A 23,087-nucleotide genomic window follows, 5' to 3' on the forward strand; every position below is an offset into this window, starting at 1 on the left:
CATGGGGCAACAGGGTCAGAGCTGATTTGCATATCGCCATTGTCTAACCCAGGGTGGTGTGGAGTGCAAAAAAACGATGGATTTGGGCCCAGATCTTTTGACTGGGGGAGTGTGTGACATTGATCCACATTCAGTCCATCACTTGTTGTTTTTGCAATTGCCGCCCTAAGTGCGCTGGGGATGCCCAGACGTGGGTCCCAGGCACTCCACACCACTTGGAGTCAAGCTAGCCGGGCTGAAGAGAGGTGTTACCTCGAAACCGGTCCGGTCCTCGGATGCTTGATTCCGTTCTGGGAAGGACATGGCTTTTGTAGTTCGGACTGGACTGTTCCCATGGGGCAACAGGGTCAGAGCTGATTTGCATATCGCCATTGTCTAACCCAGGGTGGTGTGGAGTGCAAAAAAACGATGGATTTGGGCCCAGATCTTTTGACTGGGGGAGTGTGTGACATTGATCCACATTCAGTCCATCACTTGTTGTTTTTGCAATTGCCGCCCTAAGTGCGCTGGGGATGCCCAGACGTGGGTCCCAGGCACTCCACACCACTTGGAGTCAAGCTAGCCGGGCTGAAGAGAGGTGTTACCTCGAAACCGGTCCGGTCCTCGGATGCTTGATTCCGTTCTGGGAAGGACATGGCTTTTGTAGTTCGGACTGGACTGTTCCCATGGGGCAACAGGGTCAGAGCTGATTTGCATATCGCCATTGTCTAACCCAGGGTGGTGTGGAGTGCAAAAAAACGATGGATTTGGGCCCAGATCTTTTGACTGGGGGAGTGTGTGACATTGATCCACATTCAGTCCATCACTTGTTGTTTTTGCAATTGCCGCCCTAAGTGCGCTGGGGATGCCCAGACGTGGGTCCCAGGCACTCCACACCACTTGGAGTCAAGCTAGCCGGGCTGAAGAGAGGTGTTACCTCGAAACCGGTCCGGTCCTCGGATGCTTGATTCCGTTCTGGGAAGGACATGGCTTTTGTAGTTCGGACTGGACTGTTCCCATGGGGCAACAGGGTCAGAGCTGATTTGCATATCGCCATTGTCTAACCCAGGGTGGTGTGGAGTGCAAAAAAACGATGGATTTGGGCCCAGATCTTTTGACTGGGGGAGTGTGTGACATTGATCCACATTCAGTCCATCACTTGTTGTTTTTGCAATTGCCGCCCTAAGTGCGCTGGGGATGCCCAGACGTGGGTCCCAGGCACTCCACACCACTTGGAGTCAAGCTAGCCGGGCTGAAGAGAGGTGTTACCTCGAAACCGGTCCGGTCCTCGGATGCTTGATTCCGTTCTGGGAAGGACATGGCTTTTGTAGTTCGGACTGGACTGTTCCCATGGGGCAACAGGGTCAGAGCTGATTTGCATATCGCCATTGTCTAACCCAGGGTGGTGTGGAGTGCAAAAAAACGATGGATTTGGGCCCAGATCTTTTGACTGGGGGAGTGTGTGACATTGATCCACATTCAGTCCATCACTTGTTGTTTTTGCAAGTGTACACATAAGTGACACTTTGTGATGCATCAAGTCGTTACTGACGCTCACATGCGGCTTACTTTGCTTTTTCTCTTTCTAGGTATCATCCAGGAGCAGCTTCTATGTAACAGCTACAACCACATAGTGGGGACACAGGTCTCCTGATCCGCCCTGAAAGAGATAAGAGGGTTCTCATTTTAACTTTTATGTATTTTACTCACGTGCACTTCACTTTGTTTTTGGTCCTGACGAAGCGCCAATGACCTACGGGCAATAGAGGCACGAAACATGTTGACCTTGACTAGTGCCACCCAGGCATAGTGGGCCTTGTGGGGTCAGTCATTTTTAAGCAGTACTTTTAACTGCCAAGGGTTACCTAGACAATCTTGTCGCTGCTTCCATACCCTTGATTTTATCACACTATCATGTTTGCACGTAATTGATTTACCCTCCCTTACCCTTCCCCACACACCTGCATGTAACATCCGGCTAATCCTCTAAAAGATCTCCGATAAAGTGACCCTTCGGGAACCCGTAGGGAATTGCAGCGCCGGCCCTACGAGGAGCAAAATTGCCCGATGATGAAGCATGACATCCTCCAGGGATGTGTGAGGGCAGCAAAGGATATAGTATTTCTTTCCCTCTCCCATCAGGGTATTTTTTACCTAGGATTACTTTTCCCCATTCTTCCCTGTTTTTAATGTATGGGTGACTATTTGCACTCAGATACGTGGGTGACTTTTGCACCCTGGTATAGGAACTTTGTCCTCTTTTTGTGAACAGATTTGGTTTAGGGGCATGGACACTGGACCTTTATTGGCTCCTTGGTCCCCCCCTCTCTTTTGTTGAATTGATTATGCACGGCTGTACGGCCGCGGGACCTACCCTATTTCCTTCCCTTTTCAAGTGGGCACACGAGACGGGTCCTTGGGGTCGTTGGGTGCTGACTTTATGTTAAGCTTTGAATTGGTAACTTCGGATAATTCCGGGGGATTAATTCTTTGCATTAAAATACGTGAGGACTTACATTACTGTCCTTGGTGTTAGGCAATTTGGCTGTATTCTCTTAGTCCCCATTTTATGGCCTAAGCGTCAACTATATGTTGATGGTTGTGAATTTGGAAACATCCATATAGATTTAAGTTAATTTTCAAGGGGTGGTCCAGTCACGACATCAGGACATGTCACAAACGGGAAATTCCTACATAGATTTAAGTTATTTTTCGAGGTGTGGTCCAATCATGATACTAGGACCTGTCTCATACGGGAAGGCCTGAACCAGTGAGGAGTAACTTAAACCGGATTCATTTTGTAGATTTTTGTGAACTCTTAATCATTACCGGCATTGTTATTTTCCTTGACTATGAAGCCAGTGCGCAGAAGCGAGGGAGCAGTGTGCACGGCTAATACGCATGCGCCGCTGCTGTGTTGTTTCGCACATGCTCAGTTTAACACTTCCTTGTGAGGCTTCACCGTAAAGAGTTACCGCCTCTCTTTTTTCCACCCCCCACCCGATCCATTTATTTAAACTCTGCATTTCGCCGCCTTTATTTCATTCTCGGCGAGCGTTTGGACAGGGGTAGGTGTACTAGAGGCTACACCCGCATTACTTAGTAAGTGCCATTTCAATTAATTCCATCTTACTTCACCGGTACTTTTTCCGTTGTGCTTATGTACCTGGTATGTGTCTATTGCTTCCACAGCCTGACTTTTCGCGGGTGTCCATTCCCTTGACCACTGGAGGAGAGCTTTAATTAATATTTGGTAAGCACTGTGATGTGAACTACCCACCTCACGGTTTGGTACTTTTCACCAATTTTCAACATTGGCAAATTTCTGCCCTATAGTTGTTATACGTTTAATCAACCTTAGACAGCCAAGGTTAGTTGCCTTTTAACACCATTATATGCGTATTTTGAGCCTAAGGGCTCCTTGAACTAGCAGCCCCCGATCTACTGTGGACCAGTCTTGTGTGCCCGCGTAATCTTTCTATTTGAAGCGCTGTGTACACATAAGTGACACTTTGTGATGCATCAAGTCGTTACTGACGCTCACATGCGGCTTACTTTGCTTTTTCTCTTTCTAGGTATCATCCAGGAGCAGCTTCTATGTAACAGCTACAACCCCATAGTGGGGACACAGGTCTCCTGATCCGCCCTGGATGAGATGAGAGGGTTCTCATTTTAACTTTTATGTATTTTACTCACGTGCACTTCACTTTGTTTTTGGTCCTGACGAAGCGCCAATGACCTACGGGCAATAGAGGCGCGAAACATGTTGACCTTGACTAGTGACACCCAGGCATAGTGGGCCTTGTGGGGTCAGTCATTTTTAAGCAGTACTTTTAACTGCCAAGGGTTACCTAGACAATCTTGTCGCTGCTTCCATACCCTTGATTTTATCACACTATCATGTTTGCACGTAATTGATTTACCCTCCCTTACCCTTCCCCACACACCTGCATGTAACATCCGGCTAATCCTCTAAAAGATCTCCGATAAAGTGACCCTTCGGGGACCCGTATGGAATTGCAGAGCCGGCCCTACGAGGAGCAAAATTGCCCGATGATGAAGCATGACATCCTCCAGGGTGTGTGAGGGCAGCAGAAGATGTAGTATTTCTTTCCCTCTCCCATCAGGGTATTTTTTACCTAGGATTACTTTTCCCCATTCTTCCCTGTTTTTAATGTATGGGTGACTATTTGCACTCAGATACGTGGGTGACTTTTGCACCCTGGTATAGGAACTTTGTCCTCTTTTTGTGAACAGATTTGGTTTAGGGCATGGACACTGGACCTTTATTGGCTCCTATGTCCCCCCCCTCTCTTTTGTTGAATTGATTATGCACGGCTGTACGGCCGCGGGACCTACCCTATTTCCTTCCCTTTTCAAGTGGGCACACGAGACGGGTCCTTGGGGTCGTTGGGTGCTGACTTTATGTTAAGCCTTGAATTGGTAACTTCGGATAATTCCGGGGGATTAATTCTTTGCATTAAAATACGTGAGGACTTACATTACTGTCCTTGGTGTTAGGCAATTTGGCTGTATTCTCTTCGTTCCCATTTTATGGCCTAAGCGTCAACTATATGTTGATGGTTGTGAATTTGGAAACATCCATATAGATTTAAGTTAATTTTCAAGGGGTGGTCCAGTCACGACATCAGGACATGTCACAAACGGGAAATTCCTACATAGATTTAAGTTATTTTTCGAGGTGTGGTCCAATCATGATACTAGGACCTGTCTCATACGGGATGGCCTGCACCAGTGAGGAGTAACTTAAACCGGATTCATTTTGTAGATTTTTGTGAACTCTTAATCATTACCGGCATTGTTATTTTCCTTGACTATGAAGCCAGTGCGCAGAAGCGAGGGAGCAGTGTGCACGGCTAATACGCATGCGCCGCTGCTGTGTTGTTTCGCACATGCGCAGTTTAACACTTCCTTGTGAGGCTTCACCGTAAAGAGTTACCGCCTCTCTTTTTTCCACCCCCCACCCGATCCATTTATTTAAACTCTGCATTTCGCCGCCTTTATTTCATTCTCGGCGAGCGTTTGGACAGGGGTAGGTGTACTAGAGGCTACACCCGCATTACTTAGTAAGTGCCATTTCAATTAATTCCATCTTACTTCACCGGTACTTTTTCCGTTGTGCTTATGTACCTGGTATGTGTCTATTGCTTCCACAGCCCGACTTTTCGCGGGTGTCCATTCCCTTGACCACTGGAGGAGAGCTTTAATTAATATTTGGTAAGCACTGTGATGTGAACTACCCACCTCACGGTTTGGTACTTTTCACCAATTTTCAACATTGGCAGATTTCTGCCCTATAGTTGTTATACGTTTAATCAACCTTAGACAGCCAAGGTTAGTTGCCTTTTAACACCATTATATGCGTATTTTGAGCCTAAGGGCTCCTTGAACTAGCAGCCCGATCTACTGTGGACCAGTCTTGTGTGCCCGCGTAATCTTTCTATTTGAAGCGCTGTGTACACATAAGTGACACTTTGTGATGCATCAAGTCGTTACTGACGCTCACATGCGGCTTACTTTGCTTTTTCTCTTTCTAGGTATCATCCAGGAGCAGCTTCTATGTAACAGCTACAACCACATAGTGGGGACACAGGTCTCCTGATCCGCCCTGGATGAGATAAGAGGGTTCTCATTTTAACTTTTATGTATTTTACTCACGTGCACTTCACTTTGTTTTTCGTCCTGATGAAGCGCCAATGACCTACGGGCAATAGAGGCGCGAAACATGTTGACCTTGACTAGTGACACCCAGGCATAGTGGGCCTTGTGGGGTCAGTCATTTTTAAGCAGTACTTTTAACTGCCAAGGGTTACCTAGACAATCTTGTCGCTGCTTCCATACCCTTGATTTTATCACACTATCATGTTTGCACGTAATTGATTTACCCTCCCTTACCCTTCCCCACACACCTGCATGTAACATCCGGCTAATCCTCTAAAAGATCTCCGATAAAGTGACCCTTCGGGGACCCGTAGGGAATTGCAGAGCCGGCCCTACGAGGAGCAAAATTGCCCGATGATGAAGCATGACATCCTCCAGGGTGTGTGAGGGCAGCAGAGGATGTAGTATTTCTTTCCCTCTCCCATCAGGGTATTTTTTACCTAGGATTACTTTTCCCCATTCTTCCCTGTTTTTAATGTATGGGTGACTATTTGCACTCAGATACGTGGGTAACTTTTGCACCCTGTTATAGGAACTTTGTCCTCTTTTTGTGAACATATGTGTGGTTAAGGCAAGCGTGGTTCAGCTTGCAAAGTCAGAACACTTGTGGTTTAGACCGCAGTGTTCCGACTGTTTTTCTCGCAAAATATTAGTCTGAATTTGCGACCCGTATTTCTGCGACCAGGTTGCACTTTCAGAAACTGACCTATGTACTAATAGGTAAGTTTACAAAATACTTATTCCCTGTGGGTCGCCATTGGACCTATCTCATCAGTGATAATGTGATAGGTCACAAATTGAGACCCCCAAGGAGTCGTGGCCATAACAGTGATGGGGGATGCTGAGGTCAGTGACCACCAGTTCTGTGATTGCTTTTAAAGGAAGCGTTTTTTTTAAATACAGCCCATATTCCTCAAAGGAAAACTGGATTTGTTAAAAAAAAGTTTGTAACTAAAATGTATTAAGAGTAGGACCATTGTCTCCTCTTAAAAAATATTGCTTTTAACATTCACAAACGCGAATGCCGACCACTGCCTTGGATGCCTTCCCATTTCCGATTGCCTTACCAGTAACTTTCATTAGTTGGTTAAGTATTAATGTTTTGCGACTGGATTTCAGTTGCAAAACATCAATACATACCACTGTGATTTGGTATTTGCACGGGATACCCTAACAATGGCCTTACCAAATACTAAATTGATACTTGGTTGCAAACCGAAATTGCGATTCAGTAATGTGTTACTCAATTGGTATTTGGCTTCATACATAACATAAAATCTTTTTGCAGTCACAAACCGGCAAATTATGTGAATTGGGCTGTTTCCAAATGCAAAAAGGTGTCATACAATTTGCCCTAAGTCCTGGCACTAAATAGTTTCAGTTTCTGCAACTCCGGTCGGTGGGGCTGGGGGGGGGGACACGATCGGGACAGCTGAACTGGATCCTCATTTCTGAATATACTTCTCTAGACCATGACTATTCCTGGGCCACTGTAATACGCTTCATTTATTAATGCCATTATTATACACCTCCTTATGCAGCTGTGTACATTCACAGTTTTATTTTCTTAAGTCTGTTATTTAAGTGCAATTTATGTTATGGTTTTTCTTTGTTTCTGTTTTACTCTTTTATGAATAGTTGAATAATAATCAAATACAGATTTACCAACAACAACATGTTAAGTAACAATAAATTGTCTGCCGTGGAAGGATATTAGGTAGGTGTGCAGACTGAGAATATCTCTAATCATGCAGTAACAATAATATTAAAATTACAAGGAGGTTACTTAAGTAATTTCTAAGATGTGCCTTAAGACTGAAAAAAATGTGTAGGAATAGATCTGGATGTGGGACATTTGAGATAAATCACAGGGTTGTTTGTAGTTGATTAAAGACGAGCATCCAGTAGCAATCTGATGTATCCATATTGTGGTTAGCCATCAAGAACCTCTAAAGTAGACAATGCACGGTTTGATTTGCACAGTTGAAGCAATGGCTCCAATGAGCAAGTGAAATGTGTTTCTTTGACTACAATCAGTTTAATGTTTTAAAAATGTTGGATGCAATGCTTCTCGCGTTTTTAAAAAACAAGAACCTAAAGTTAAATTGCATTTCACTCCTTGAATCCAAGGATGTTTTTAATGCATTGACAGATAGGAACACCAAAATACATGAGGCTTCTAGAACTTGCAGCTGATCGTGGAATTCAGCACAAAATGTTACTCTGGTTGAGAGAAGGAGGAACAGCATTGGCTTGCAAAATGCTTAGCTATCCTTCAGCCGAGAAGAACGTTTTTGTGTTTTGATCTGCTTGCTCAATAAGTTTTTGTAGATGTACTCATCAATGCTTAATTTGAGTCAGTAGTTGCCGGTGGGGTCAACTGGCACTCATTTTTTTGGAGACCAGAATTTATGTTTCCTCTTCACTCTTTAAACCAGAGCAAGAGAGGGGTAATACCAATTGAAAAAAAGCAGGAAGAGAAAGACGGAAAAAACATGACAGTGAGAGACAGCTAGAGCATTCAAGAGTGAGATAAAGGGGCAGGAAATGTCTGACCTTGACTTAAAGAGGCATGAGGTGGAAACAAGACAATGCAGCCTTTGCGTGCCCCAGCATTCCATGGCACAGAATGGCGGTGTCTGATCAAAACTTTGGGCGCCGGCATTTATTCTTTCACAAAGTAAGCACTGGTGCTCATAGTTTTTGCCACTGGAGACAATATTAAAGTGGCGCAATATATAAGCTTATGAACAGACAAGGCCTGACTCATACAACACGCGTGTCTGTACTGCACTGAAGATTTTTCCAGGCAAATGAAACCCATGAAGACTCAGCAAAAATATGCAACCTTCAATCGAGAAACCGAGATTATTAAAAAGCACAAAGAGGAGAATCATGGGGTATATTATCAAGGACCAGTGTTAAAATGATCGCTGTTTTATTGGCAGGAAACTGCCGATAAAACGGCGATAATGGGCTTGATAATACGCCCTTGTTAATTCCCATTGAAGCCAATGTTCTTGTGTTAACATGGGGTTCTATGGGAATTAACAAGGGCGTATTATCAAGCCCATTATCGCCGTTTTATCGGCAGTTTCCTGCCAATAAAACGGCGATAATTTTAACACCGGTCCTTGATAATATGAACCATGATTATTAGATGTAAAATAATTTCAAAGTAATATGAACTTAGAATGTTTTTGTTCGATCAACTTTTGAAAAGCTAATAGTCGAAATCTGTAAATTTAGCAAAATATAAATTTACAGATGTGTCATATAAGTAAGCAGTTCAAATATAATCATTTCATTGTTAAAGTTTTACTTACTTGGGCAGGTAGATGGTTGTAGTCAAGTCTCAATTTTTTAATATTTCCTGCGTGCCCTCAAACATAATCACTATATTAATGGATGTGAAATGGTGGCTGGCCCTTTTTATATGGGTTTGGTGTGTTAGATGAAAATGTAAACAAATATATGTGTTGTAATGTCCATTTTCCACAGAGTTTTATTGTGTATGTGTTGTTTATTATTTTGTTCATAAAAATAAAACATTTATTACATTTCCTGTTTTAAAACAAGAGCCATTTTTATTTGGGAACACTGAAAGTGAGTGGTTAACATATAGGTAGGACTACTTTGCAAAAGTATATTTGGGAATGCAATTTTTCAATATTAATTGTATTGTCTCATTTATGATATTTATTTGTAGAATGTGTTTTGGAATATATATTTGGTTGTATAATTTTTTATGAATTAAGGTACTCTTCTGTATTTGTTGTAAAGACTCATTGTAACTGTATGCATGCTGATGTGCTTCCGGGTAATAATATGCATGGTAATGACACTTTAAGTATATAAGTGGTAGTGTTTCGTGGTAAAAACGTGCATTGTAGCAGTTAGAGCTTTGAAAAAACTGTATGGTTTAGGTGTGGTGGTAGAGGTACTTATCGTTCCATCATACATACATTCCTTTACTACTTATTTCATGACCAAGATATGTCTACCTCGCTATTTTGCGTTTAATGTATTTGACTGTTAATCCTTTTTCTTTCAATAGCTCAAGAACCTTTACAAAATTTGCATTATGCTCTGATCTTGTTCTACCCAAAACCAGGATGTCATCTTGGAAAACAAACATCCTTGAATCCCTCAAATATCTTAAACATGATTCGCTGGAACATGACAGCAGCCAATGCCATTCTGAATTTGTTAGAACTGGGGGTCTCTAGTTGGCTGAGGTAGGTACCTTAGTCCAAATAAGGACCCTTATTTCTAAGTCAGGGTATGGAAGGACACTTTCTCAGATAGGCCCCACTCGCCCCCTCGGAAGCTTGGCACGAGCAGCCTGGCTTATCTCCAAGGCAAATGTGTAAAGTATTTGCATCTACGCTCTCAGTAACCCAGTGATAACAACACAAATGGACTCCACACAAGTTTCATAAAAACACTTATATGTTTATAAAAAAAGATATACGATGAGACCACACGATAAAAATCCAACATATGCATATTTGTAATATTTCACCTTGTCGGTTATTAGGCCAGCAAGCCCTTGTAGGTTTTTGCAGTATTCTTGAGCATTTCTTGATGATCCAGTGCAGTCCTAATGTAATGATATGCAGTTCGTAATGCAACAATCAATCACTTCATAAAGTAAAAATAATGCAGTTCGTAATGCAACAATAATGCAATTCGTAATGTAACAATCAGGCCGTTTTTGTAATGCCAAAATAATGCAATTGGTAATGCCACAATCAGGCAGTTCAACACGCAAAAATAATGCAATTTGTAATGCAACAATCAGGCAGTTCGTAATGCAAAAATAATGTTCTCCGGCACCGCTCGCGGTGCTCTGGATGGTCTCTATGCCACTCTTACTGACTCGCGGTCAGCTAACGGCAAAATATGCTCCCAACACTGTTATGATGGAAAACAAAGTGCAGCTCCACACTTCAGCCCGTACTGCCACTCCTCGGCAAGTATGGGCCACGATAGGGACTTGAGTGGAGGCTCGCGCTGCAAAGATGGAAAAGGTCGAGAGCGTTTCTCTTGTAGCCCGCAACCCGCCCCAGGCGGTGACACACGCATGCTGGCTGAGCGCTATCTGTGGGGTACGATCTCACTCTCCTCGCGGCTTGGGCCTCCGATGCGACTTTGTTGATCTTGGGTAGTGGAACTCGGACTCCTGACGGTGATCTTTAGGGGTATCTCCTTGGCAAAGGCAGGCTCGGGCCGGCGGTGGTGAATTCTCACAGCTCCTCTGGGGAGGTCGGTCCGGGCCAATGGCAATGACGATTGCAGCACTGCTGGTCACGCTGTCATTTGAAGCAGAGAACAAGACTGCTCCGGGACACACAGTCATGGGGCAATTTCTCACAAAGGTCTCAGGCTGCAACAGGGCACACGCACACAGCATCGCTGAGACTCACTTGAGCTCCGGATGCACATGATCACAGGGCAATCCTCACGAAGGTCTCAGGCTGCACGATGCACAAAACACACAGCGTCGCTGAGACTCACTTGGACTCCAGGTGCACACGATCACAGGACAATCCTCATGAAGGTGCAGTTGTGTGGGCGTGCGCGAAGATAAGAAGTCCAAAGATCACAAGGTAAGTTTAATGAAGTTTCTTTATTTCATGTTTAATGTCCGAAGAATATACTTTACTTTCCAACCAAAACATTTCGTTCTCCAGCAGAGAACTTCATCAGGGCTGAAAGTACATAAAAACCCATTTAATTCACATCTATTGAGACATGAAGAGAGAACATACAAACAAAAAATAACTAAAAAGACCACAATATACAAAATTATGAAACTCTTATCAATAGAAAATCAAAAAACAGAAAAAGAAGAAAAAATACTTTAAAAGTAAACATAGATAGAACAAATTCACAGAGAATTATACTCATTAACGGAACAACGCTATTTAAACCATGACATATATTAAAACCATTCGTAGTGTTCAGATCTTCAAATCCTTTATCAAAGATGAGAAAATACATTAAAAAAATATATATAAAAATATAACAATATAGTTAAATTATTCATCGCAAACGATGTATCAGAGAGCATTCATACGTCCTCCACGTACCTATAATGAATAACAGCATTATATAACTACAGTGGTCAATGCATTGACGGCAAATCGCCTAGTCATTCACAGGCATTTACTGTAAGTACAGAAATGAGAAAACAGTTAACTCCATATGGACCATATAGTATCCTGCCAACAAACACCTCAGTATAGGTTGCATTTTTTATGTTCCCAATATACTAATATATTTGGCGTGAACATTCTCCATTTAGATTCTAATTATAAAAAAATTGCACAAAGAACTGCTGTTTGAGAATTTTGAACTATATCACAGTTTTCATTTGCCTTCAAAATAAATAGACTATGAAATAAAGTCCATACATGTAAATACCATTGATCGCCCTTACTTAGCCAGCCCAGTCCGCTGGGTAAATACTCCCAGCTGAAAAAGTAAACAAAAGTATACTATAATTTTAAAAGTTAGAAAGCAGAAAGAGAAGAAAAGAGAGAGTGCGCCAAGTAATAGTAGATGAGAGGGCCTTTACCACAGGATTGCCTATGCTACAAATAGTTATAAGGAATCATCTCAATCTTAAACACGATGTACCCATCCATATATTGTTCACATGGTCATACATCTGGTTTTTAGGTATAATCTTACCTTATTGTTAGTAGTACGCCGTTCTGTACGAAGCCTAAAGATTATCAGTGCGTATTCAATAAGTTTTCGCTGAATCTTGTGCGTGAACAGTCGATCCTCGGTGGAAGATTTATATATAGATAAAGATATGTTCATAACCACTGCCCTAATTTGATAACATCATGTACCACATGTGCAAAGATAATTTGACTAATGAAATGTTGAAAAAGAACGTGCCCTATATTGGGTAAAAGCTGGGATAACAATACCAATTATATCCCCCAAATAATAAGCTAAAATGTATTGTCCTCAAGCTTACACGGGATACCCCATAAGGGCTCCTGAGGGCCCATTCCTAGAAGGGAGCCAAGCCTAAAATAGAAGAATCGGCTCAACTCACCTTAATCATTTGATAAGTGATGGAATATATCGATTCAGCTCCAAGGATACAAGGGTGCCTCTCAGGAAAGCAACATCACTAGATGGAAACAATCAATCAGAAATAATCGGGCATGAGTAAAAAATAAAGAGCTATGTCCGACAAAAATCAAACTTATATAGTTGGATCGCTACCTCACCTCAAATCCTCACGAAGGTGTCAGGCTGCACGAAGCACACGCACACAGCGTCACTGAGACTCACTTGAACTCCAATCATGGACAACCAATTACCATTACGCTTTACACATGGAGCACTTGCACTTTGACACTGATCAGCAGTGGTATAGTGCCCAAAGCATCTAAGTTCACAACACCATGTCAGAAAAAAGGTCTAGGGAAGGCAAAATATTTAGGGTACTTTTGCCAAAAAAGGCCAAGTCCAACAGAATGGAACCATTACAAATTGAAAGCACCCAAAAAGGATAATTGAATACAAGTGAGCCTCCAGCTGTCAGGGTGATGGGATACCTGATTGTATGCAGATTTTAAATCAATAGTGGTGAACCATTCTATACCTTGGTTAACATCCTGTGCCCTGGGCACCCCCCAACTTTTTGTCGACTGGTACTGGTGGTAAGTGACTCTGACTTACCCTTGGCTCTGCCTAACCAGGTCCGGAGCCAGTGTTATGCTGAAAGACACTTAGAATACAGTGAAAACACATACATACACTAGGGTACACTAAGGGTTGGGGGTACCCCTGTGATTGGCATGACCTCCCCTATAAGGCCGTAGTACATAATAGGGCAGGGGATTAAAACTATCTCTGAGCCCCTAGCATATAATAGGGCATGGCAGTTTAGAGGTCAGCAGCCCTTCTCAGCACTTGCATGTGTGCACTGCTGAGCCTGAGGTCAGTTTAAAATTAGCCCTGTATGTGCATAAAGAGAGGTGCAGAAAGAGGCAAGTGATGTGCAGAAAGAGGGAAGAAGGGTGAAGAAAGAGGCAAGAGAGGTAGAGAAAAAAGCAACGAAAAAAGCAGAAAGAAGCAAGAGAAGTGCAGAAAGAAGCAACAGAGGTGCAGAAGGAGGAAAGAAGGGTGCAGAAAGAAGCAAAATGGTTACAGAAATTTGCAAGAGAGGTGCAAAAAGAAGACAAGAGCAGTGCAAATAGAAATAATAGAGGTACAAAAGGATAGAGAAAGAAGGAAAAAAAGTGCAGAAACAAGCAAAAGAGGCACGGAAAAAGGCAAGAGGGGTGTAGAAAGCGGCAAGGGAGATACAGAAAGAGGCAAGAGAGGTGTAGAAAGAAGCAAGAGAAGTGTAGAAAGAAACAACAGAGGTGCATAAAGAAGCAAGAGGTATACAGAAAGAACCAAGAGATGAGCAGAAAGATGGAAGAAGGGTTTAGAAAGAGGCAAGAGAGGTACAGTAAGAAGAAACAAAAAAGCAGAAAGAAGCAAGAGGAGTGTAGAAAGAAGCATCAGAGGTGCAGAAAGAGGCAAGAGTGGTACAGAAGAGGCAAAGGAAGTGCAGAAAGAAGCAACAGAGGCAGAAGGAGGTAAGAGAACTGCAGAAAGAGGCAATAGAGTTATAGAAACAGGCAAAAGAGAGGCAGAAAGAAGTAAGAGCAGTGCAGAAAGAACCAACAGAGGCACAGAAGGAGGCAAAAAGGGTAGAAAAAGTGGTAAAAAAGTACAGGAACAAGCAACAGTGGCTCATAAAGAGGCAAGAGGGGTACAGAAAGCAACAAGAGAGGTGCAGTAAGAGGCAAGAGAGAAGAGGGAAGAAGAATGCAGAAAGAGGCAAGTGGGGTGCAGAAATAAGCAAGAGAGGTGTAGAAAGATGCAAGAGAAGTGCAGAAAGAAACAACAGAGGTATAGAAAGATTCAAGTGCAGTGCAGAAAGAACCAAGAGAGGTTCAGAAAGAGCAAGAGGGATGCAGGAAGAGGCAAGAGCAGTGCAGAAAGCACCAAGAGATGTGCAGAAAAGGGAAGAAGGGTGCAGAAAGAAGCAAGAGAGGTGTAGAAAAAAGCAAGAAAAGTAAAGAAAGAAGTAAGGGAAGTACAGAAAGAAGCAACAGAAGAGCAGAAAGAGGCAAGAGGGGTGCAGAAAAAAGCAAAAGAAGTGCAGAAGGAAGCAAGAGGTGCCAAATGTATAAGAGAGTAGCAGATAGAAGCAAAAGCAGTGCAGAAAGAACCAACAGCGCTGCAGATAGAGAAAAGAAGGGTGCAGACAGAGGCAAGAGAGGTGCACACAGAGGTACGAGGGGTGAAGACATGTGCAGGAGAGGTGCAGAAAGAAGCAAGAGAAGTGCAGAAAAAACAACAGAGGTGCAGAAAGAGGCAAGAGGGGTGCTGAAAGAAGCAAGAGAAGTGCAGAAAGAAGGAACAGAGGTACAGAAAGAGGCAAGAGGGGTGTAGACATAGGCAATAGAGGTGCAGAAATAGGAAAGAAGGGTGCAGAAAGAGGCAAGAGGAGTGCAGAAATTTACAAGACAGGTGCAGAAAGAAACGAGAAGTACAGAAACAACCGACAGGTGCAGAAAGAGGCATGAGAGGTGCAGAAAGAGGCAAGATAAGTATATAAAGAGGCAGGAGAGTTGCAAAACAGGCAAGAGATGAGCAGAAAGAGGGAACTTGGATGCATAAAGATGCAAGAGAGGTGCCGAAAGAGGGAGGAGAGGTATAGAAAGAGGGAGAAGGCTGTAGAAAGAGGCAAGAGGGATGTAGAAAGAAGCAAGATAAATGCAGAATGAAGCAAGAGATTTACAGAACCAGTCAAAAGAGGTACGGAAAGAAGGAAGAGTAGTGCATAAAGACCCAACAGAGGTGCAGAAGGTGGCAAGAGGGGTGCAGAAAGAGGCAAGAGATGTGCAAACACTTGCATGAGAGGTGCAGAAAGAAATAAGAACAGTGCAGTAAGAAACAACTGAGGTACAGAATTAGGCAAGAGGGGTGCCGAAAGAGGCACAAGCAGTACAGAAAGAACCAAGAGTTGTGCATAAAGAGGCAAGAGGGGTGCAGAAAGAATCAAGACATGTGCAGAAGAAGGGTGCTGAAAGAGGCAAGTGAGGTACAGAAGGAGGCAAGAGAACTACAGGAAGAGAAAAGAGAGTTGCAGAAACAAGCAAAAGGGGTACAGAAAGAGGGAACAGGTATGCAGAAGGAAGGAGTAGCAGTACAGAAGAAAGCAAGAGGGATGTAGACATTTGCAACAGAGGTGCAAAAAGAAGCAAGCGCAGTGCAGAATTAACCAACAGAGGTGTAGAAAGAGAAAAGATGGGTGCATAAAGAGGCAAGTAAAGTGCAGAGAAAATCAAAAGAGGTACAGAAAGAGGCAAGAGGGGTACAGAAAGAGGCAAGAGAGGAACAGAAAGAGGCAAGAGAGGTGCAGACAGAGGCACGAGGGGAGCAGAAAGAAACAAGAGCAGTACAGAAACAACCAAGAGAGGTGCAGAAATAGGCAAGAGAGGTACAGAAAAAGGAAAGAGATGTGCAGAAAGAACCAACAGAGGTGCAGAAGGAGGCAACAGGGATGCCAAAAGAGCCAAGAGGGATACAGAAATTTGCAAGAGAGCTGCAAAACGAATCAAGAGCAGTGCAGTAAGAAACAACAGAGGTACAGAAGGAGGCAAGAGGAGTGCAGAAAGAGGCAAGAGCAGTGCAGAAAGAACCAAGAGACGTGCTGGAAAAGGGAAGAAGGGTGCAGAAAGAGACATGAATAGTGTAGAAAGAAGGAAGAGAAGTGCAGAAAGGAGCAACAGAGTTGCAGAAAGAGGCAAGAGCAGTAGAGAAAGAACCAAGAGATGTGCGTGAAGAGGCAAGAAGGGTACAGAAAAAAGCTAGAGATGTGCAGAAAATGGGAAGAAGGGTACAGAAAGAGGCAAGGAAGGTGCAGAAGGAGGCAGGAGAACGGCAGAAAGAGGCAAGAGAGTTGCAGAAATAGGCAAAAGGGGTGCAGAAAGAAAGAACAAGTATGCAGAAAGAGGGAAGAGGGGTACAGAAGGAGGCAATAGCGATGCAGACATTTGTAACGTAGGTGCAAAAAGGAGCAAGAGAGGTGCAGAAAGAGGCAAGAGGGGTACAGAAAGAGATAAGAGAACTGTAGAAAGAGGCAAGCGAGTTGCAGAAACAGGTAAGAGATGTGCAGAAAGAAGGAAGAGGGGTGCAGAAAGAGGCAAGAGGGGTGAAGAAAGAGGCTGGAGGGTTGCACAACGAAGGAAAAGAAGTGCAGAAAAAAGCAACAGAGGTGAAGGGTCTATGAGTTGTGGTGCACTAAAGTAGGGGCACCAGAGATGAGAGTGCTCATGTGAAGAAATTGTTAATGTCCCTTCAGAATATTCCTGCTGCCTGAGGTGACATTGTTGCGCCCGGTGTCTATAGCACGAATCATAAAGGGTCCATGAGTTGGTATGTACAGAGTTAGTGGCACCTGAAGAGCTCAGCGTGTGCGCAGCCAGTGATGATGGCAAGGTTTGGGTGGGCCGCACTGGGAACAATGTCTTTTTGCCTAATGAACTCTGCCTTAATAATGCCACAAGGCGATGACTTGTGGTGTACTGAGTTAGTGGCATCAGAAGCATGCAGCGTATGTGCAGCCAGCGATTAGGCTTGGTGCAGGCGAGCCGCACTGGGAGCAATGCCTGTTGCCTACTGGACTGTGTCATCTGCAATCACGACTCGATCTGAATTGTGAGCCCTGCTGTCCACAGTGTAGATTGAAGGCAGTAGTCAGCACAGACATCATGGAATGCTTTTTGTCACTTCCTCTTGACACAATTTGTGGACATGGAGTACAATTCACTCTGCAATTAATAAATCAAGACTGAATTTGAATTGAAAGCCCCGCTGACCGCAGTGTAAGCCGGAGGCAGCAATCAGCAAGGGCCCATAGGCACGTGGCATTGAGTTGAGCTGCACAGTCAGTAGCACCAGAAGCACTCAGCATGTGCACAGCCAGCGATGATGCGTTGTCCGGGCGGGCCACACAGGGAGCAATGTCTTTTGCCTAATGAATTCTGCCTTAATAAGGCTATGTGGCAGTAACTTGTGGTGCACTGAGTTAGTGGCACCTGAAGCACAAATTATGTGCATAGCCAGCGATGATGCTGGTCCGGGCAGGCCGCACTGGGAGCAATGTCTTTTGCCTGATGAATTCTGGCTTAATAAGGTTACGTGGCAGTGACTTGTGGGGCACTGAGTAAGTGGTACCTGAAGCACTCAGCCTGTGCACAGCCAGCTATTATGTGTGGTCCAGGCGGGCCGCACTGGTAACAATAGCAAAACACACAAGATGATGGACGGAATGTTGCACAATGGCAAAACATTCACCCCTTTTCACAGATCTGGGTTTAATCCATCGTTATTTTGCCCACCAAGCCACCCCAGTTCACTGGTAGCAATGTCTGCTGCCTTCTGGACTGCATCATCTGCAAATCGCGACTCAATCTGAATTATGAGCCCTGCTGTCCACAGTGTGTGTAGGCCAGAGGCAGCAGTCAGCAAGGGCCCACAGCCAAGTGGCGTTGAGTTGAGCTGCACAGTTAGTGACACCAGAAGCATTCAGCATGTACGTAGCCTGCGATGATGCGTGGTCCAGGCGGGCCGCACTGGGAGCAATGTCTTTTGCCTAATTAATTCTGCCTTAATAAGGCTATGTAGCAGTGACTTGTGGTGCACTGAGTTAGTGGCACCTGAAGCACTCAGCTTGTGCACATCCAGCAATGATGCTTGGTCCGGACTGGCCGCACTGGCAGCAATGTCTGTTGCCTACTGGACTATGTCATCTGCGGTCGCGACTCGATCTAAATTGTGAGAACTGCTGTCTGCAGTGTAGGATGGAGGCAGTGGTCAGCAAGGGCCCACATCCGCATGGAGTTGACTTGATTTGCACAGACTGGGAGCATATAGTTTTCTTAACCGATTATAGTCTCTTACACAATTTGCATCGGCACTAATCTTGAATTGTGAGCCCTGCTGACCGTGGTGTAGGCCGGAGGCAGTGGTCAGCAAGTGCCCACAGCCATGTGGCGTTGACTTGAGCAGCACAGAGTTAGTGGCACCTGAAGCACTCAGCATGTGCGTAGTCAGCGATGATGCGTGGTCCGGGCGGGCCGCACTGGTAGCAATATCTGTTGCCTACTGGACTGCGACATCAGTAATCGCGACCCGATCTGTATTGTGAGCCCTGCTGTCTGCAGTGTAGGCCGGAGGCAGCAGTCAGCAAGAGCCCACAGCCATGTGGCGTTGAGTTAAGCTGCACAGTTAGTGGTACTAGAAGCATTGAGCGTGTGCGCAGCCTGCGACGATGCGTGGCCCGGGCAGACCGCACTGGGAGCAATGTCTTTTGCCTAATGAATTCTGCCTTAATAAGGCTATGTGGCAGTGACTTGTGGTGCACTGAGTTAGTGGCACCTGAAACCCTCAGCATGTGCACAGCCAGCGATGATGCGTGGTCCATGCCGGTCGCACTGGGAGCAATGTCTGTTCCCTACTGGACTGCGTCATCTGCAATCGCGACTCAATCCGAATTGTGAGTCCTGCTGTCTGCAATGTACATCGAAGGCAGTAATCTGTACAAACATAACTCTGTGGGGCTGTGCTGCTGGGTTCGCAGGTGGCCTGTGTCGAGGAGGCCAGCGGTCACAGCAGCGGCCTCATGGCAGAGTGAGGGGTGGCGCTCTGGCAGACGCGTTTGCCTTCTTAGAAGTGAATCATGCCCAGAGCCCCGGCCTATTTATTCACACTTCTATGCTGGAGTGGCATACGTTGGACCAGCCCACTCCGCTTCAGCTTCCACTTACAGGGGGGATGACACAGCTTCATGACAGATCTTCCCCACTGCCTGAAGTAACATGGTTGCGTCCAGATCACAACAGGGAAGACCTGGGACATATAGCGTTGTAGTTCCCTCCCTGTAAGCCTAAGCGAAGTGGGCTGGCTGAAATGCGCATCCTTCATGACTTTACCAATATGGCAGTTTTTATCCGTGCACCCACTGAGATAGGTACACGATGGGTGCACAACTCAAAAAATATATATTAATATTTAAGAAAACAGAAGACATTATATTACTTTAATAACAAACACAAAAAATGACAAAAACTATTTTTAGGATATTAAAGTTACAAAATATTACTAATTTTTTTTTCAAAATCACTGAAAAAAACCATAGGTTTAATGAACATTATAATTTAAAATTAGCATTTAAAAAACCTTTGAAATTCACAAAACCCATAGGTTTCAGGGACGTTATTGTTAGAAATTAGCATTTAAAAAACCATTAAAATTAACTGACAAAACCATAGGCTTCAGGCACGTTATAGTTAGAAATACGCATTTGAAAAGCCTTTGAAATTCACTGAAAAAAACATGTTCAGGCACATTATAGTTAGATGGACATTTCACTCGTACAAAACCAGTGAAATTCGGCTGTTATAGTCAGCTGAGCTAATTATAACTCGCGCCCCCGCATTGCACTGCTGATGACGTCGCATATTACATCATTCATGACATGGTCAGTGACATCACTGAAGAAATCATTGTTGACATCTCAAATGACAGTTCGGATACCAAAGATTTTGCACTGTGCTATTGATGAGAAGGGTTGTGGAGGTTGAATGTGCATAAATTGCCAGAACACAGAAATAAACAACAAGGTTGATGCTCCGAGGCCTCTGATGTTATTTGCTGCCTTGCATGATCAGACACGCTGCCTGATGAGTATAGGACATGTCGTAAGTGGCAAGCCTGTCGCTTCAGTAGCTGCCGATGTATTTTGCTGCCTTGTGAACACGTCTTGATATGAAGTGCTAACTGACGTGTCTAGAGTGCATCAGAAGAAGCAGGCATGTCCCTGTTATGTTCATGTTGGGCGGGTTCAACCAAGTTGGGAGAGATGTTAAGGTTCCAGCCCCATCTCATCTGGTTGCAATGTATGAACAATGACGATGGGTTCGGAGGAATAATAATTATGCAACCAGTTTCAAAAGTAAGAAACATCATGTTGTGGCCTCCGTTTATTAAATAAGCATGAGGCCTGTTTCACATGCTAAACGTTGGCTTTAGCCAAAATAACAACTTGGGGACGAAGGACGTCCAGAACCCGCTGAGAGCCTGCTGCTCCATCCCCAGCTCTGATCTCCTCCACGGGGCCCGAGGCGTCAGCTGCCCCAGCTCAGCGGGCCGCACTGCAGGAGGGGTGCATGCCTAGTGTGGGGTTCTGGTGGGTGTGTCAGAGGGGCGTGCTCCTCCAGACTGATTTCGCTGTCCTCCCCTGGCCTTTGAGTGTTCAAGTTCCCACACCCATTTTTCTTTTTGTCTGCACTCCTGTTTGTCCGCCAGAAGATTTCAGTTTGCATTGCCAGCTCTGTTGAGTGGGCAGTATCTACTCAGCTCTGCCTTGAGGCAGAATCACCCTGTGGCTGTTTTTGAAGCCATGTATGGCACTGACTGGAATTTTTTTTGTCTTCCCAGTGCTTGGTCCCACGTTTTCGCATCACCAGCCCTGCATTTTTTTCGTAATCATACAACAGTGTCCAACTCACGTTTGAGTGAGGTGTCTGGTGATCATCAGTGTGTCTGGTTTGAATGACATCCATCTCACAAGTACCTCTTGCTCCCCTGGTGAGGGAGAACTCTGGCTACAGCAACACCTCCCTTGCGAGGTTTCTCCCACAGTGGCGAGATCCTCCTCTCGCCATCCACAACAGTCCCAGATCATGGTCAGTGGGGTGCACATAGGTAGGCTCAGTGAACGCTATTGCTCTGTCCGCGATACCGCCTGTAGAGCCCTTCCTAATTGATGGTCCTCCATCTGTGCATGCTGTGAGATGGAAAGAATGGGTGGAGCGCCTGGAGACCTACTTTGCGGCTATTAATCTAGATGCGGATCGACAACCCTCTATGCTGTTACATTCGGGAGGTGCAGCAATATACGCCCTACACGTATGTCACCCTTACATGGGCATTAACTGCCTACGGTGAACCCCTGGCCAATCCTGATTATGAACGATTCTTGCTGCATCAGGCCAGACAGCTATCAGAGGAATCAGTTGGTTGTTTCCATGCCCATCTGAGGGAGTTAGCCAGAATGTGCAAGCTGCCTGATAAAAATGATGAGATACAAGCTCAATTTATTCAGGGCTGCTCCTCAACAAAACTCCAGGAGAACATTCTGCAAATACTAGGAATGCCTATGGCGGACATGCTGACCCTGGGTAGGTCAAAAAAACTTTGCAAAGTGTGAGCAGATCACATAAAGGTTGCACTACAACCCCAGGTTAAGACAGAACCGGTCAATGCTGTGGCTATCAAAAACCAGGACAAGAAGAAAACCCGCACCAAGACCACTGTGCAACCCAAGACATGTTATGGCCACGGAGAATCCTATCCACATCAAGGGATCTGCCCAGCCCAAGGGAAGCGGTCTTCAACGTGCAACAAACTGAACCACTTCAGCAAAGTGTGTCAGTCGTGAGCGCCCATCAAAGGTCAGAGAACCAAATCGATCAATACCCTTCATGCTGCGGAGATCCAGGGATGTGAAGAGGACATGAACGATGATGACTTAGAAGGTGCAGTGCACATAATACATGCTATGCAACCAGACAGGTGCTTCCAGAAGCACATCTCAAGATGCATTGTCCTCGTGGATGGCCATCAAGTACACAGGGGCCTCCATCAACATCATGACGCAGTCCCTGCTGCGCACATTTCCGGTTCAACCCACTATGAAGCCTACCACCACAAAGGTGTTTGCCTACAGATCCACCTCTCCCCTTCCCCTAGCGGGTGTATCCACATCTGAGATCACACATGAATCTCACTCAACGAGGGCCACGATCTACGAAACCGGAGGTACCGGAATGTTACTGAGTTGTCGCACACCAGAGCAGCTTCAACTCGTCACATTTGCCTTCAGCACATACCGGGAAAGCATGGACGACATGGTGGCTCAGTTTGCATCGGTATTCGAAGGCATGGGGTGCCTCTAGAGCCGCTTGATCCACCTGCACATTGATGACTCGATCCGACCAGTGGCTTTGAAACATTGACGAGTGGCCTTCCATCTCAGGCCCTAGGGGGAAGAGGAACTGAGGAAGTTGGAGCAGGCAGACATTATCGAAAAAGTGGAGGGCATGACTCCGTGGGTGTCCTCAATTGTTGTAGTTTGCAAACCCAAATCAGCTAAGAGAGGTTCGGATATGCGTGGACAGTCCCCTATTGAACTTGGCCATCAAACGCGAACACCATCTGATGCCCACGGTTGATGACATTGTATCAGAAGTGAGTGGGTAGAAATGGTTCTCAAAAATAGATCTGAGAGCCGGCTATCATCAGTTAATGTTGGACCCTGACTGTCGCGC

General features: G+C 44.9%; 1 protein-coding gene across 1 annotated transcript in view; it reads left to right on the forward strand.

Annotated features, from left to right (window-relative positions):
• LOC144824267 (contactin-associated protein-like 5) overlaps positions 1 to 23,087 on the forward strand; it is a 1,441,011-nt gene that overhangs the window by 51,805 nt on the left and 1,366,119 nt on the right. The window lies entirely within an intron of this gene.

The sequence above is a fragment of the Lissotriton helveticus genome, chromosome 3_1 (assembly GCF_964261635.1).
Source record: "Lissotriton helveticus chromosome 3_1, aLisHel1.1, whole genome shotgun sequence".
In the NCBI taxonomy this organism is placed as follows: Eukaryota; Metazoa; Chordata; class Amphibia; order Caudata; family Salamandridae; genus Lissotriton; species Lissotriton helveticus.